This window comes from Rhinolophus sinicus, chromosome 3 (genome assembly GCF_057876585.1).
Source record: "Rhinolophus sinicus isolate RSI-liver-muscle chromosome 3, RSI-T2T, whole genome shotgun sequence".
In the NCBI taxonomy this organism is placed as follows: domain Eukaryota; kingdom Metazoa; phylum Chordata; class Mammalia; order Chiroptera; family Rhinolophidae; genus Rhinolophus; species Rhinolophus sinicus.
In genome coordinates, this window is record NC_142503.1 from 187,773,687 (window position 1) to 187,791,266 (window position 17,580).

General features: G+C 36.4%; 1 long non-coding RNA gene across 1 annotated transcript in view; it reads left to right on the forward strand.

Moving 5' to 3' along the window:
- LOC141570517 (uncharacterized) overlaps positions 1–17,580 on the forward strand; it is an 861,799-nt gene that overhangs the window by 768,417 nt on the left and 75,802 nt on the right. Inside the window, exon 9 of the long non-coding RNA XR_012494572.2 lies at positions 10,473–10,579. This is a non-coding gene — a long non-coding RNA (uncharacterized LOC141570517). The remainder of the gene's footprint in view (positions 1–10,472; positions 10,580–17,580) is intronic.

Consider the following 17,580-nt stretch of genomic DNA (forward strand, 5'->3'; position numbering starts at 1 on the left):
TCACTTTGGCAGATAGTATAGGTAGTTTAGTGAGTTTGTACTGACACATTTTATGTGTTTTTTCTCCCAATTTTTTTTTTCTTAAGCAGTAAAATTTTATCATCTTTTGATTAGATGAACAGAGAAATCTGAAACTAATTAAAAACTGCAAACATTTGGTGAGGTTGTTTGAGTTCACTGAAGCACAAAACAATGTTTCTTAAATAGGGGGTGCAGAAATCTGGGGTACCAATCAATATGCCTTCTCAGCTATCTTCCCAGACTCTACATAATTTCAAAACCTGCTAAAACACTTGTGTTAATGATAGTGTTGGCACAAAATAATGACTTACCCAAATATTCATGCTAACTTAAGAAAGAAAAGAGAGGCAAACAATACATAAATGATGAATTCGTACAAAAACAAGACTAAGCAACACTAAGCACACTACATGAACAAAGATTATGTGCTACTTTATAATGAGAAAAATGGTAGAAAAACTGAATCACCGGGCCATGCATAGAAGTAGCAGTGTACTAAAATACAGTAAAATAAATTACATTTTAGCAGTCAGAGTCATATTCACATTGTAATTGCTGATATAGTGTCAACAAAAGAACATTTGTCACGGTACATAATGATGTTAGTTTGGATTTTATTGTTTGTTTAGTTTTTTTTTTTTTTTTAATTAAAGTTTATTGGGTGACAATTGTTAGTAAAGTTACATAGGTTTCAAGTGTACAATTCTGTAATACATCATCTATACATCATGCTGTGTGTTCACCACCCAGGATCTTGAGATTATTATGCTATGTAAAATAAGACAGAAAAAGTCGACAACCATATGATTTCGCTGATATGTGGTATATAAAACTGAAAACAAAAAAAAGAACAAGACAAACAAATGAAGAAACAAAAGCTCATAAACACAGACAATAATTTAGTAGTTCCCAGAGGGTAAGTGGGGAGGGGTATGGTCGATGAAGAAGAACTGTTTGTTTAGTTTGATAGGCATTTAATTTATAAATTCTTTTTTAAGATTCTTTGCTAAAATACAGTATGATATTAGTTTCAGGTGCACACTGACTGTATTTATTCAACATTTATATACCTAAAGAAGGGATCAACATGATAAGTCCAGCAATCGTCTGACATTGTACTATGCTATCGCAATATTATTGACTATATTCCCTGTATATTACACCCCATGTTCTATACCTGGAAATTTGCACATTTTATTCTCATTCACCTTTCCCCCCAGTTTTAAATGTTTCAATTACATTTCACATTCAATATTATTTTATATTAATCTCAGGTGTACAGCATAGTGGTTAGACATTTATATAATTTAAGAAGTGATCCCCCTGACTGGTCTAGTACCGACCTCACATTGTACATAGTTATTGCCATATCATTGACTATATTCCCTATGCTTTACTTTATAGCTCCATGACTATTTTGTAACTACCAGTTTGTACTTAGTATCTTCACCTTTTTCACCCTGCCTCCAACCCACTCCCATTTATCACCCCAACAAATCTACTACCCATCTGACACCACACATAGTTATTGACTATATTCCTTTTGTCATACTCTACATCCCCATGATTACTGTGTAACAACCAATTTGTACTTCTTAATCCCTTCCCCTTTTTCACTCACCTCCAACCCTCTCCCATCTGGCAACAATCAAAATGTTCTCTGTATCTATGAGTTTGTTTCTGTTTTGTTTGTTTATTTTGTTCTTTAGAATCCACATATAAGTGAAATCACATTGCATCTGTCTTTCTCTGTCTGACATACTCCATTCAGCACAATTCCTTTCAGGTCCATCCATGCCGGCGCAGATGGCAAGAACCCATCCCCTTCCCTGGCTAAGCAATATTCTATTGTATGCAATGTACCACGTCATCTTTATCCATTCATCCATCAGTGGACACCCATGTTGCCTCCACATCTTGGTCATTGTAAACAATGCTGCAATGAACATATGGATGCACACGTCCCCTTGAAGTAGCATTTGAGTTTTTTCAGAGGAGCTGGTACATGCATACAATGGAATCCCAGAAGTGGGATTACAGTGTCCTTCTTTGTCTCTTGTTATATAGTCTTTGTTTTAAAGTCTATTTTTTTCTGGTATAAGTATTGCCATGTCAGCTTTTCTTTTTTTCCCATTTTCATGAAGTATATTTTCTCATCCCTTCACTTTCTGTCTGTGTGTGTCTTTTAATCTGAACTGAGTCACTTACAGGCAGCATATGTAAGGGTTTTGTTTTCTCATCCATTAAGCCCTCCTATGTCTTTTGATTGGAGCATTTGATCCATTTACATTGAAAGTAATTGTTGATAGATATGTAAATATTACCATTTTATTATTCATAAGTTTCATCACTTTTTCCCATCATAAAGAAGACACTCTAACATTCCTTGTAATACTGGTTTGGTGGTGATAAACTCTTTTTGCTTTTTCTTGTCTGGGAGTCCTTTTATCTGTCCTTCTATTTAAATGATAGCTTTGCTAGGTAGAGTAATATTTGTTGTATGTCCTTGCTTTTCACACATTTGAATATTTCCTGCCAATCTCTTCTATCCTGCAAAGATTCTATTGAGAAATCCACTGACAGTCTTATGGCAGCCCCTTATAAATTACTAATTGCCTTTCTTTTGCTGCCTTTAAGATTCTCTCTTTGTCTTTAACCTTTGCCATTTTAAGTAGAATGTGTCTTGGTGTGGGCCTGTTTGGTTCATCTTATTTGAGACTCTGCACTTCCTGGACTTGTAAGTCTACTTCCTTTTCCAGGTTAGGAATGTTTTCAGTCATTATTTCTTCTAATAGTTTCTCAATCCCTTGCATTCTCACTTCTCCTTCTCGTACTTCTATGATGTGAATGTTGATATGCTTGATGGTGTCCCAGAGGGCTCTTAAACTATCCTCACTTTTTTTTTTATTATTTTCTTCTTTTCGCTGTTCCAATTGGCTGTTTTCTGCTATCTTGTCTTCCAAATCACTGATTCAATCCTCTGCTTCATCTATTCTGCTGGTTATTCCTTTTAGTGCATTCTTCATCTCAGTTATTGTATTCTTCACTTCAGACTGGTTCTTTTATTTTTATTTTTTGTTGGTTCTATGTCCTTTTTTATGCTTGCAATCTCTTTGTTGAAGTTCTCACTAAGTTCTTTGAGCATCCTTATAATCATTGTTTTGAACTCTGTATCTAGTAGGTTGCTTACCTCCATTTTGTTTAGTTCTGTTTCTGGAGTTTTCTCCTATTTCATTTGGGACACATTTCTTTGTTTCCTCATTTTTGCTGCCTCCCTCTTTGTTTCTATGTATTAGATAGATCTTCTATGCCTCCCAGTCTTGGCCAAGTGGCCTTATATAGTAGGTATCCTGTGGGGCTCCGTGGCACAGTTTCCCTGGTCACCTGTTCCAGGTGTTCCAGGTGTGTCCCTTGCATGGGTTGTATGTGTCCTCTTGTTACAGTTAAGTCTTGAATTCTATTGGCACATCAGTGAGTAGGATTGACACTCAGGCTGATTGGCTATGGAGTTTAGCCACATCCACAGATTATGGGCTGCTGGGGGTTGGGGGGGCTTACCCCATGGAGCAGGATTCACCCCAGTGGCCTCTGGTGACTGTCGAGACCACACTTTGGGTGTGCAACTTGTGGGGCTAATTGGGTGGTGCTCTGCTGTGGTCTGAAGCCAACTTCCAGGAATGTTGGTTCTGGGGCCTCCTTTGAAGGGGCTTCAGTATAGTCCCAGATCAGACAATGCCTCTGACAATTTAGGGACTGCCTGGTAGGAGACACAGAGCAATCTGCAGTTGTTTGCTGCCTGTGCTAAACCTGGAGACATGTGGATGAAGCCACACTGTGAACTGAGGATGCCTGGAACCAGTACGGGGCCTAGGGTAGCTCTGCAAAAAGCCAGGACACCCTGAGGCCTGCTGCCACCTGCAGTCTCCCTTAAGTTTCAGCCTCTGATAAAGCCATCTGTGGTACCTGAGTTGGGTGAGGCAGGGTATCAGGAAGTCACTAGAGTGGGAAGACTTGTGGTCAATTGGTTTGGTGCCAGTACTGAGCCTGGAGCTCCTCAGTGAAAGTCTCAGAGCACACCAGGGCCATCTGCTGCCTACCTGGGTCCTGCAGACTCTGACAGTTTGTTCAAGAAGGACTGCAATGCATGTGGGATGACTGTTGGCCAAGAAAGTGGCTCAGGTGTTGGGCAAGTTGGGTGGGGTGGTGTCCCAGTGAGTCAGCAGAGTGGATCAGCAGAGCTCAGCAGGCCAATCAGATTCAGATTTGTCCATAAGGGAGAGGGCCCAACATAAGAAAGATGGCAGTCCCCTGCCAGCTGCACAGAAAGAGGACCTTCTCTCAGGGAAATGGCAGCTGTCCTTCATCCCTCAACCTGAAACAACAAAACTCAGTCTGCCCCACATACATCTCCAATGCCCCCTGAGTCACTGTCCCTCCACCGGAGCTCAAAGTGAGTGCCTGCTAGTGAGTGAGTCTGTGATTGGTCCCTTTAAGGGGTCCTCTGGGTTTCCCTCAGCCTTCTGACTTGACCAAAGTGTCAGAAACTCCACAGTTTTTCACAGGCAGATGTTGTGGGGGCTCCTCTTCTCGGCACCAGTACTCTAGGCTGGGGAGGCAGTGTGTGGCTGGGGTCTCTTGCTTCTCTGGGGGGAACCTCTGTGACCAAAATGTCCCTCCAGGTTCTCAATCCACCACGCAGAGTTTTGGGGCCTGTTTCATGTTTCCATCCCTCCTACTCGTCTTGACGTGGCATCTTCTTTATATCCTTAGTTATAAAACTTCTGTTCAGCTACACTTCAGATGGTTTTCCAGGTTGATTGTTCTATAATTTAGCTATAATTTTAATGTGTTCATGGAAGGAAGAAGGCACAGTGTTTATCTACTCTGCCATCTTGGATCCGATCCTCGATCATTTCTTTCGACTTTATAGCTTCATATAAGCTATAAGTAAATAAGTTTATATACTTTGTTTATGTTTGCACTTACTTAGCTAACATTATAATAAAAATAATGCAAGCCAACAAGGAAAGCTAACAATTACCATGAATTCTAAAAAAAAATACATATATAAAATTGAAATATTTGTTACACTATTTTGTGTGTTATCGACACATGTGAAAATCATCTATAATAGCAAGGAAGCTAGAAGTCCTCAAGCTTTTCCCCTTCATTTATTTCTTCTTTAAATTAAACCTTTTTTTTGAGATAAAAAAATGAAGAAATACAGAACCATGTCACCCTTTACCTAGTTCTCCCCAATGGCAGCATGTTGTAAAACTGTGGTACTATATCCAAACAAGAATATTGGCATTGATGTAGTCAAGTTATAGGATACATCTATCACCAGAATCCTTTGTTTCCCTTGTATAGCCAAACCGACTTTCCTGCCACCTTTGCACCACTTCCCTTACCTTCTGGTAACCACTAACCTCTTCTCCACTTTTTTTTTTTTTTTTAATGTATAGCTTTATCGTTTCGAGAATGTTGTATAAATGAGGTTATGCAGTATGTAACCACTTGGATTGGCATTTTTCACTGAGCATAATTCTCAGGAGATTCATTCAGACTATTGTGTGCATTAATTGTGAATTCCTTTTTATTGCTGAGCAGTGTTCTAGAGGATGGATGTACAACAATTACTTTTACCGTTCACCCATTGAAGGACATCTAGCTTACTCAGTTCCAGATTTCAACAAGTATGAATAAGGTTGCCATAAACATTTGTCTACAGATTTGTATGTGAATATGCATTTTCATAAATGCCCAGGTGTGCAACTATTGTGTCATATTTTAGGTCTATGTTCAGTTTTTCAAAGAACTTCCAACCTGTTTTCCAGAGTTGCTGTACCATTTTACATCCCCACCAGCAATATATGAGTGATAGGGTTTTCTGTACTCACATAATCTGGTGTTACTACTGTTTTCTTTTTCACTCCAGTCAATCTGATAGTTGTGCATTGATAACTTGTGGTTTAAGTTTCATTTTCCTAATAGCTAATGATGTTGAACATCTTTTGTTGTGCCATCTTTATATCTTCTTGGATGAAATGTCGCTTCATTTACTTTTCGTATTTTCTAATTGGATTTTTAAAATCATATATATATATATATATATATATATATATATATAGAGAGAGAGAGAGAGAGAGAGAGAGAGAGAGAGAGAGAGACAGAGAGAGACAGAGAGAGACAGAGAGAGAGAGAGACAGAGAGAGAGAGAGACAGAGAGAGAGAGAGACAGAGAGAGAGAGACAGACAGAGAGACAGAGACAGACAGAGACAGACAGAGAGAGACAGAGAGAGAGATTATTTATGCATTCTATATACTAAACTTTTGCTGGATTTGAGATTTGCTAATATTTTCTCCCAGTGTATACTTTGGATTTTTATACTCTTAACAGGATCTTTGGCAGTGCAAAGGTTTTAATTTTGATAAGCTCCAATTTATCATTTATTTTCTTTTACAAAGTGTTCTTTTGTTGTCTAGTCTAAGAACCCTTTACCTAGCTCAAGATCCTGAAGCTATTCTCCTACATTTTTTTTTTCTATAAGTTTTATAGTTTTGTGTGGTACTTTTAAACTTGTGTTCCATTTAGAGTTAACTGTTAGATAAGCAGTGCAACTTAGGTCAACATTTTTGTTGTTGTTGCTGTTTTTGCTTTTGAATATTCAACTGCCTTAGCATCATTTGTTGAAAAATCTGTCTTATTGAATTACTTTTGCATCTTTGTCAAAAATCAGTTGGATATGTTTGTACAGGTCTATTTCTGTGTTTTCTACTCTGTTCCTTGGATCTATGTATCTACCATTCCACTAATACCACAGTCTTTACTACTGTAACTTTATAACAAGATTGGAAATTGAGTAGATTGATTTCCCCCACTCTTTTGTTCTTTAAAAAATCATTTTAGATATTCTACTTTGCCATTCTTATTGAGTGTGTGTGCGCCACGCGCGTGTGTATGTGTGTGTAAACTCTTACTTGGGTCTTGATTTTTAAAAAATGCATTAATCATGTAGAACTCAGGAGAATCGACATCTTTACTATCTTTAGTGTTTGAATCCTGAACTTAGTGTGTATCATAGTTTCTTTAGATCTTTGATTTCTTCAACATTTTCTGTTTGGCGCTCACTCAGATTCTTGAAATTGTTTATTTTGCTAAATTTGGTAAGTTTTTTTGTCATTATTTTTTAGTGTTTTACCTCCCCACCTCTTTATTTGCCTACCTCACACCCCCTCCCCAAGGATTTTGATGGTATATGTTAGTTTATTTTTATTATCATTTTTATATTCCCACAGGTCCTTGGGACTCTGCTTATTTATATTTTTATTTCATTCTATTTTCTGTTATTCAACTGTACAATTTCTATCCTTCCATCTTCCATTTTACTGATTCTTTCCTGTTTCTCCTTTCTTCTATCAAACACCATAATTATCTTTCTTATTTCAAGTTTTGATTTTTTTTATTCTAACATTTCTACTATTTTTTTTATATATTCTATTTCTTTGCTGATACTTTATCTTTTTTTATTTGTTTCAAGTACGTTTGTAATTACTTATTTAAATATTTTTATCATAACTGCTTTGAAATATTTTTGGATAATTCTAATATCTCTGTCACCTCATTAAAAAAAAAACTATTGATAGTCTTTTTCAGTTCAGTTTGAGCTGTTCCTGGTTCTTCATAAGACTAGTGATTTTCTAATGAAATTTGGTCATTTTTGTGTCATATTTTGAGACACTGGATCTTATTTAAACCTGTTTAACTGGCTTTCTCTGACAGCGTCCTCCTGGGGAGCAAGCTATTGTCTCTTCATTGCCAAATGAAGGTGGAATTCCTGTTTCCCCACTCTTATTTTGACTGTTGGGTATGGCTGATAGTCCTGACTCCCTCTAGACCTCCAGTGTGAACTCCCTGGCTGAAAAGGGTTGGAGTGTCTTATTGCGGTTCCCCATGTAACCTTTACTGACACCATGGGTGTGTAGCTTATTAATGCTCGCTGATGGTAAAAAATCCTGATTCTTCACTAGGCCTCTGGCACCACTCCAATGAGCAGGGTGAGAAAAGTCTCTTCATTGTTAGGTGGGGGTGAAAAACCAGGCTTCCCATATGCTTTCCATGGACACTGCAGAGGAGTGGAGACTCATTACTGGGTGTTGGGGGTGAAAGTTGTGGCTCCCTATTTGGCCATTTCTGATACTATCTAGTCAGGGAGTTGAAACACCATGTTACAACTCATGAGGGTGGATATCTGGGTTTTACTGATTGAATGATGAGGAGACCAGAGGTCTTTTTTGTTTGCTTGTTTGTTTGTTTGTTTGTTTCCCCTATGGTGTTTGGCGGGAGAGTAGAGTGCTTGTCAACTAAGATTTTCTTTTTCTTTTTCTTTTCTTTTTTTCTGCTATGCTGCCCTTTTCCTGGTCTTTTGGTTACTGAAAGCAGGTTTGGGGAAAATGTTTTGTCATTACTCATTAGTATTTCCAGGATTCCAGCTTTTTCAGCTTCAAGTCTGGGAAAGAGGAAGCAAAAATAAAATTCAATATAATGACTTTCCTTGGGTACTTAGCTGGTCTGCCTCCCTCTCTCCACCTTTCATATATATATATATATATATATATATATATATATATATATATATACATACACACACATACATACATATATATACATACATATACATACATATATATACATACATACATACATACATATATATATATATATATATATATATATATATATATATATATCTCCAGGGTTATCAGTTGTAGGTTTAGCAGGGAAAAAGAGAATAGTATGTCTACCACATCTTCTCAGAAGTGAGACTTTCTTCTTCATTTAATAACAAAGTAATACAATGACTCTTATAAATAAGTCATGCTAGACCCAACAAAATGTACCTTTTCTAGTATCCCCACTTTTAGCAACATGGTTCTCTAAATCTTTGTACCTATCTGACCTTCCATTTTACATTTTTCTCATCAGTTAAGTTGCTGTTCTATCTGAAAAAGACTGGCATTTTCCCAGCTCTATATTCTAAATGTACTTGAAATTTGTTATTTTGCCCAAAATAATCATCAAGATTTTAACCTAGTCACCTCTCATTTACTCTTTGTTTATTTTGTGTGCTTGCCTCATGCTCTTCTGTTACATCTTATTTTCCATTTCTGATTTATAGTGTATCAAATTGAGCCAAATCTTGTCTCATAGAACAAACTCTAATGCTGTGCAACACAATCTCAGTCTTTAGCTTCTGTTAACTACAAATCCCATAACAAACTCCTGCTGAATTTAAGAAATCCATAGCTACAAATTATCTCGAAGGATGATGCCTCAGAGGTGGACAACAGAGGGTTATGATCTGGCATCAAACTGTGAACCAGATTTTTGGGATTAACTAATTCTTATACTTCCTGATATCATAGATTTAGCCCTTTCTTATTGACTTCTGGGCTTTTGAGTTTTGACTTACTCTTGTCCAATTTGGGTCACTCGTTGTATTATTATAATTCAGCTTTTAATAAACAATGACATGTGCCTAACCTAGCCCTTGTTATGTTCTTTCCAAAGTATTATGTCCCATAACTTGTCCGCCTTCAGCCAAACTTAAAAATGGTTTTGTTTTAGTTATTAAATCACAGCTCTGGAAACCTTATATTCTGTTAATCCCTTTTTTAAACTAGTTGTTTTATGAGGTATATATGAATGTACTTAGGAAAGTTAAAAACATCTGTATTGAAATGCAGGGAATTATTATCATTAGCAGTTTATTTTAAAGTAATTCACTACCCAAATACGTTTATGAGAGCAAAACTAAAGAATGGCCAATGTTTCTTGTGGAAGATGGTATATATTTAACCCTTTCAGGATAAGATGGGGATAGAGAGCATATCCCTCTAATAGTCTCCTTTATTAGCATAATATTCACTTATCACATATGTACACATTTATATATAAATACACATTTTCTCTATAGCATGATATCATTTATTATTATTTTGTAAACAGTGAATTTGCATCAACTAAATTCTTATTTCTCAATTTAAAAGAATCAGAAAAATCAGCCAAGGAAAACAAGAAAAAAGAGTGAAATATTTTATACGTTGCCTAGGTTATGATAAGTGAGGGTATGTAAGGTGCTAGTCTGTTCCAACTACAATCTGTAAAATTTCTCACGTTTGATGAGACTGCTCTTTTTATATGAGTCCTAAAGGATGCCACATAAGTAGAGTATAATTGAAATTGTGTCCCTCTTCATTCCTGATTGTGTTTCCCTTCTATGGGGAGGAGGCAAAGCAGAATAAAAGGTGTAGTAGAAAACCATCGCCTTGTCTGATCTGGCAATTATTCCTTTTTCTTTAAAGAACAGGATCTCTATTTTCCTTTGAAAACCTCTCTTCTTTATTATTAATATTTTGTAAAGAGACCTACCTCATTTCTCGTTCTCAGGGTGGCCACTCGACTTACTTTGGACCAATTAGCACACTCCAGCTACGGCTTGCTATTTTCCCTGACCAGAATGATCAGCTCAGCAATCACCATGTGACCAAAATCAGGTAAATATGGTTCAAATATTTCATTGGAAATATTAAGAGAGTGACAGATAAAAATCTGAAAACATTTATCCTTATAGATATAGGTATCCCTATGTTCATTGCAGCATTATTCATAGTGGCCAAGACATGGAAACAAATGAAGTGTCCTTTGATAGATGATTGGATAAAGAAGATGTGGTACATATAAACAAAGAAATACTACTTGGCCATAAGAAAAGGTGAAACAGTGCCATTTGTGATATCATGGATGAATGTTGAGATGATCATGCTGAGCGAAATAAGTCTGACAGAAAAATCTGAGAACCATATAATTTTACTCATATGTGGGATATAAAACTGAAAGCAACAAATAAACAAGACAAACAAATGTACAAAAACTCACAGGCAAAGATAACAGGTTAGTGGTTACCAGAGAGTAAGGGAGGAGCAGGAAGGTAGAAGAGGGTAAATAGGGTCAAATATATGATGGAAGGAGAATTGACTTTGGGTGGTAAACACAATGCAACATATAGATGATGTATCATAGAATTGTACACTTGAAATCTACATAATTTTACTAACCAACGTCACCCCAATAAATGTAATAAAATAATTTAAAATTAAAAAAGAAGAAATATGAGAAAAAGGAGGCATAGAACAGTGGCTATGAGCAGAGAATCTGAAGCCAGACTATCCATCTCCATAGCATGGGTCATCGTGGGCAAGTTTGTTAACCTCTCTATGCCGCAGTTTCCAATCTGCAAAATGTGGATTAAAATAGTGCCTACTTCACAGGTCTTTGCAGGATTACATGAGTTATTGTGTCTAAAATGCTTGGAATACATGTTTATTTTATCATTGTTTTCTTATTGACACTTTTCTAAGCTGATAGGACATAAATATGGAGCTGCTAATAGCTCTTTTGCCATAAACACCCATTAGAGAATAAATTCTACAAAAAGGAAGAGTAGCTAAGATGAGGAGATAAGTCAGTCAACAACATCTGACATTTGATTATTTGAATCCAGCTTTTTCTTCATTTGCAAAGTTTAAAACTTCTCTTCACTTAGGTCACTGTACATTAACTATCTATCCAGTGTAAGAGAAGGAGCCCTGGGGAATACAGAAAAAGGAGATGAACTGTTCCTGGAGCAGTCTGTCCACGATGCCAAGTGGACCAGCAAAATAAAAATCTCTAAAAGAAGAGCTGGCTACCACATTCAGTCACTAAATTCAAAAACTATTAAGTGACTACTATGTGTCAGAAGCAAGGTAGGCATCTAACATACCAAAGAAAAAGAGCCATCCCCATATTAGAGGAAGTTACTATCTCTTGGGAAGATAACTATATTCATCAGCTCAGGCGGCCATAGCAGAATACCTCAGACCCGGTTTACACCACAGAGCTTTATTTTCTCACAGTTCTGGAGGCTGGGAGTCAAAGATCAAGAAGCCAGAAAATTCAGTTTCTGGTAAGGGCCCTTTTTTTGGGTTACAGATTAACTCCTTTTCACTTTGTCATCACATGGAGAGAGAGAGAGAGAGAGAGAGAGAGAGAGAGAGAGAGAGAGAGAGAGAGAGAGAGAGAGAGAGAGAGAGAGAGAGAGAGAGAGAATATCTCTTCTTATAAAAACACAGGTTTTGTATTATTAAGACACCACACTTACGAACAAATTTAACCTTAATTACCTCCCTAAAGTCCCTGGATCTGAACATAGTTATATTGGAGGTTAGAGCTTCAGCATAGGAATTTGGGGGGACACAATTCAGTCTACAATAGTAAATAACAATACCACATAAGTTCAGGGAGATGCATGGTTGACCCTTGAATTATTAGCATTTTCTAAAAAGATCTGTTCATTCAATGAAATATAATTCTTGAAGACAAATACCCTCAAAGGCAGCCTCTCATAAGTAAATGACTAATGTAAAAATATAAATTGTGAGGATAATTCTTAGTGAAATTAATTCTGCCATTGTAAAAGGCATTTTATAGGAAAAATGTTTATTTTGCAAGATAAATTAGGAAGCATGTTTATCACATGTTTATGGATTGAGTTATGGATACTGAGATAAAATGACTGCAAAATAGTCTATTGGAGCATGACTGAGCATGTCTAGCCTGTATATGTAAACTTTACAAGGTGATTCAGATATATTAGTCAATGGATGCAATGAAAAATAGAAAAATCAAGCAAATCAGGAATTTGACATTTTAAAAAAATGAATATAAATAAGCAGAAAAGCTATTCATTGATTTGACAATAGGTTGAGTTGACAAATGATTGAATCATTTCTTTGATTTAAGCCTCTGTAATTGTAAGCACTACAAACATAAAGCTTCCAAGGTCAACTTGGTGATAGAAATGCATGGGTTGCAGATGGAAGACCATTCTTGGTGAGTCATATTTGGTTAGCAGAATGCCAAGAAAGAGCTAGCCACTCTCTAGGCACTTTTCACATGGAATTGCTTTTGATTTTAACCACAAATTTAAGAGGAGGGTATTATTGGGTCTGCTTTATAGATGAGGAAACTGGGCAAAAAAAACAAACCAAACAAAAAAAAACCCTGTTGCTCCCCATGCTCAACTCAACCGCAGAACAGTCACATCTCAGCCAGAACACATGAAACTGAGCCTAAGATCTTGCTCTTTCTACTTCAACATGTACTGTGCTAGGATGGGGACGGCATTAGCTAGAATGGCATCTGTTGACATGCATAATTAATAGTGAGGGAGAAAAGTTGTGATAGGTCAGATAAAGAACTCCAGGATCCCAGGTTCAATGACCATTATTTTGCTTTTTTTGTTTGTTTGTTTTTCACAATGCACATTGAAACACATGGTCTTTGATTTAATTGTTTATTTTAACTATTTTAAAAATGTTATCATACTTTGGTTTGTAAATGCCAAACATCAAAAAGTTGTCATTATATGAAAACAAAAAGTAGCAATCATCCATTTCATTTCTTGTTTATGCTTAGTCCCACTCCCCAGGGGCTGTGATTCTCTTCCCTCTAGTATTTAAAAACAATATCTAAATAATGTAATTATGCTACTATTTCTTAATTTAATTATTTATACACTATCTGTCCACTCCTTATAACGGGATATGAGGATTTTAGCTCTCTTTCAACCTCCCATGAATCCCACTTCCTGAACGTGTAATCCGTACCCGTAAATCCTTATACAATATGATGACTATGTAATTACGTCTTATTCTTGAGCCAGTACAATGATTACATTGTCCTTCTTGTACAGTTCTTGTTTTGCTCTGCTTTCCTTCATTTCAACTTCATTATTGTTTTCTTTAACTCCATAAAAGTGAGCCAGGGGCTAGCTTCTCCAGGCTCTGCTGAGGGGCTGTCCTGCTGGGGGCCTCTATGTGTCTGATGCAGTCAGGATTAGCTGATTTTGAGGATGCTGTCCTAGAATTTCCCTACCTTTCCCGTGTTTCAAATGCCATCTTTCCTGGACCCTGGTGTTCTTCGTTTTGTTACAGCACACCTACCTGTAGCTTTTGGGAGAAGAGGAAAAGAAGGCATGACTTTAAGAGATACATTATCTGAGGCTTTGCAAGTCTGAAAAACATCTCTACTGGACCCTCATGCTTCATGGGTAATTATTAAGTTATGAACTTCCAGATTGAAAAGCATTTCCTTTCAGAATTTTGGAAGCCATACGCCAGTACATTCTTACTTCCAATGTCTTGTTTGAGAAGTTTGTTGTCATCTTTATTCCAATGCCACATATGATATTTGGTATTTCACATAAACCCTAGAAGAATTTAGGATTTTTGTGTCTGGTTGTTTAAAGTTATATCATCATGTCCTTAAAGTTATTTTTTAATGTATTGTGATGAGTACTTGATGGGCCCTTTAACCTACAAGCACATGTGGGTTACGAAATTTTTCTTTTTATGCCACATAGTAACATTTTCCGTGCATCTGTTGTCATTCTTCTCTGTTTCTGAAACTGCTATTAGTTGGCTGTGCACCTTCTGGATCAGTCCTCTAACTGTCTTATCTTTTCCATTCATACCATCCACCTGTTTATCTTTTGGTCTCTGGAAAGCCTTCCAAATCATTTTTTCACCTTACCTTCCAAATTGTTTACTTTTTAAAATGTTATCATGATTTTACTTCACAAGAACTATTGTTTAATTATTATTTTAATAGTATTCCATTCTCATAGTATAAATGAAATATATATATATTTCATAAATATATATATATTAAATAAATATATATATATATATAATATAAATATATATAAATAAATATATATATATATTTCATTTCTCAGACTATCAATGATAGTATTTGAAAGATTTTTCTTCTTATGTTATGGTTTGTAGATTACAGATTTCCTAGTTTCATCAATAATAACACTTTTGTGGCTATCTCTTGATCTTTTGTTATTTTAGAGATTGCTTTCCGGAAATAAATCATTTGAGATTTTAGCCAGGAATTGTATTTAACTCCAAGATGTTGCATATATTCCTTGACACATGGTCCCCTGCAACTTCAAACCAACAACAATGCATAAAATCCCTCTGACATATTTTGAATCACTGATCTTTAGTGTAACTAGCTCCCAAAAGCTCTGTTTTTTATAGGCTTAGGTGATTAGGCCAGGTCTACAACAACAATCTTCTTATCTTAAAGTCAACTATGCGGAATAACATAACCTAGTTATGGAAGTAAAATCCATCATATTTAGAGTACCGTGGATGGTGCAGGTTCTGGACACCTGGGGGTGGAAAACCTTAGGGGTCATTTTAGGATTCTACCTACCACAACTAATAACACAAAATCCTGTCTTATGCATCTTTTATTCAACATATATTTGGAGCTACTTTTAAACTTCTAGAAAATCCCCCCAAATATTCCATATTCCATATGTCACTCTCCCAGGCTCCCCCAGTATTACTATTTTATAGAACTCTAGGAGAATCACTACAACCAGGAAATTGGCCTTGGGAAATGCCTGAGTCCCCTGTTTACCCCACAAAGAACTGGCATTATCACCTCCATGTAGCACGCTTCCTTGTAAAATTCTTACTCCTCTTTCAAACACCAACACAAATTTTCTCCCTGGGGGACCTCATTCTTCATCCTCTTAATACCCCATGCCCCTTTGCGAATGCTTGTATTATACCACTTACACAATCAATTAGAGAACATTATATCTATTTGTTTCAGCTATCTATAATGTGTATTTATTCATCATATATTTACGTTCAATATACTAGACAGGGAGCTACTGAAAATACTTGGTTGAATAAGTGAGGTATAAGATTAAAGTATCCACAAAAACTGTGATTATAAGTCCACTGGATCTCAAAATATACTGAAATAACATCTCTCTATATATATTAACATACACAATATATATTTTTAAAAACTTAGGTTTAGTTTTTTGTGTTTTTTTTTATTCCTTCAGATTACTACATTAGTGAGTTAATATTATTTGTCTGATATGGGTAATAAATAGCAATCTATATAGTCACATGCCTTTTAGCACATGCACATTCACACAGACCCTTTTCTAAAATTAATGGAGCCTTTTCCTTTTTATTTCCATGTGTTAAAAATGAATCTCTTGATAATAAATTCATTGACTAGGCCATCAAAAGCGCAGCTTGGCAGATATCTCTGGGTAGTAGAAAAAAATGCACAGCTGCGAGATGTAATTCCATGACATTCTACTCTTCCTTGCACACACAAAAAAGTGATGGGATGATGCTGGTCTCTGCCAAGGACAGAGCAGGGGAAAAGGTGCCCATTAGAGCTCCACCCTATCAGAGCAGGAGAGCTCATCAAGAAAGACGTCAGAGCTGAAGGGCACTTTCCCATGTAGCATATGGAGAACATCACATAGCCAGAAGGACAAATTAATAGCCCCATAATAAAACATGTTTCACATGCTATTAAAGCTGTTGTCACACTTCATTGCATAGATGATTGGAAGCTCATGGTGATGGAAGGTGAGGTCAGCCAGCTTGAGTTCAGAGTAGGCAGTTCTTTCCTGTAAAGTCCCCTGGAGCTTAGGGAGTTTTCTGTATTCAGTTTGGTCACTTTCATTAAAAGGAAATAAGTAATGGCCCATCCACTCAGAGATTTGGAAATAGAGGTACAAAACGGTCCTTCTGGGTAGGCACTGCTAACTGGAGTTCCATCTAGATGATAAAAACAGAAAGGTGACTAAATCCCCCGTAGGAAAATTAGTTGCTTACTTATGGAGTGTCTGGATTATGGAAGATGGCTATCATTTCTGTGGAAGAGAGAATGGATTGGCACTCTAGAAACCAATGGCTTCCAATACATATTGCATTAGCATTCCGTGCAAAAGTAATCTACAGAAATTTGCACAGACCTTCATTATGGATCACCAAAGCATTTCAGGAAAAGGTACAACTTATACCATTCAATGATTACTTAGTGAGTTTGATAGGATCAGAAAAGAATGACATTTTCTACTGCCTGATAATGTTTGATTGTAGAAGTTACACATTTTTCAATAGCTGAAACAATCAAAATGAGGTGGTGCCTAATTCAATGTTTTCATACATAATAGTTGCTTAGTAATATTGGATACTTTGATGTATGGATGTCGGAAGCAGTGTAAGCGTGGTGGGGTGATAACGACACTGTCGTGGGAACCAGACATCTATGTGCCGACACTAGGTCTGCATAGACCTTTCTGTGTCACCCTGAGCAATCATCCTTCCTTTCAGAAGTGTGGTTATCTCATATTTTAAAATGAGAAGATTAAACAAGATAAACTCACAGCTTCCTTCTTTCTCAAGAATGCCATGACTTATCTAGGTCATCAGCTAAATAGCCACTTCTGTAGTACAAAAATTTCAATATGCTAAAAGTGTCATAAAGGATACAATGAAAAGTATAAACAGTGACATTATCATTACAAACATTACTCCATCATCCGTTCATAATCTGTCTTTATTTCAGGATTCTTTACAAGCACTCTGTTTCTGATAAACTGCAGGCTGATTAGCCC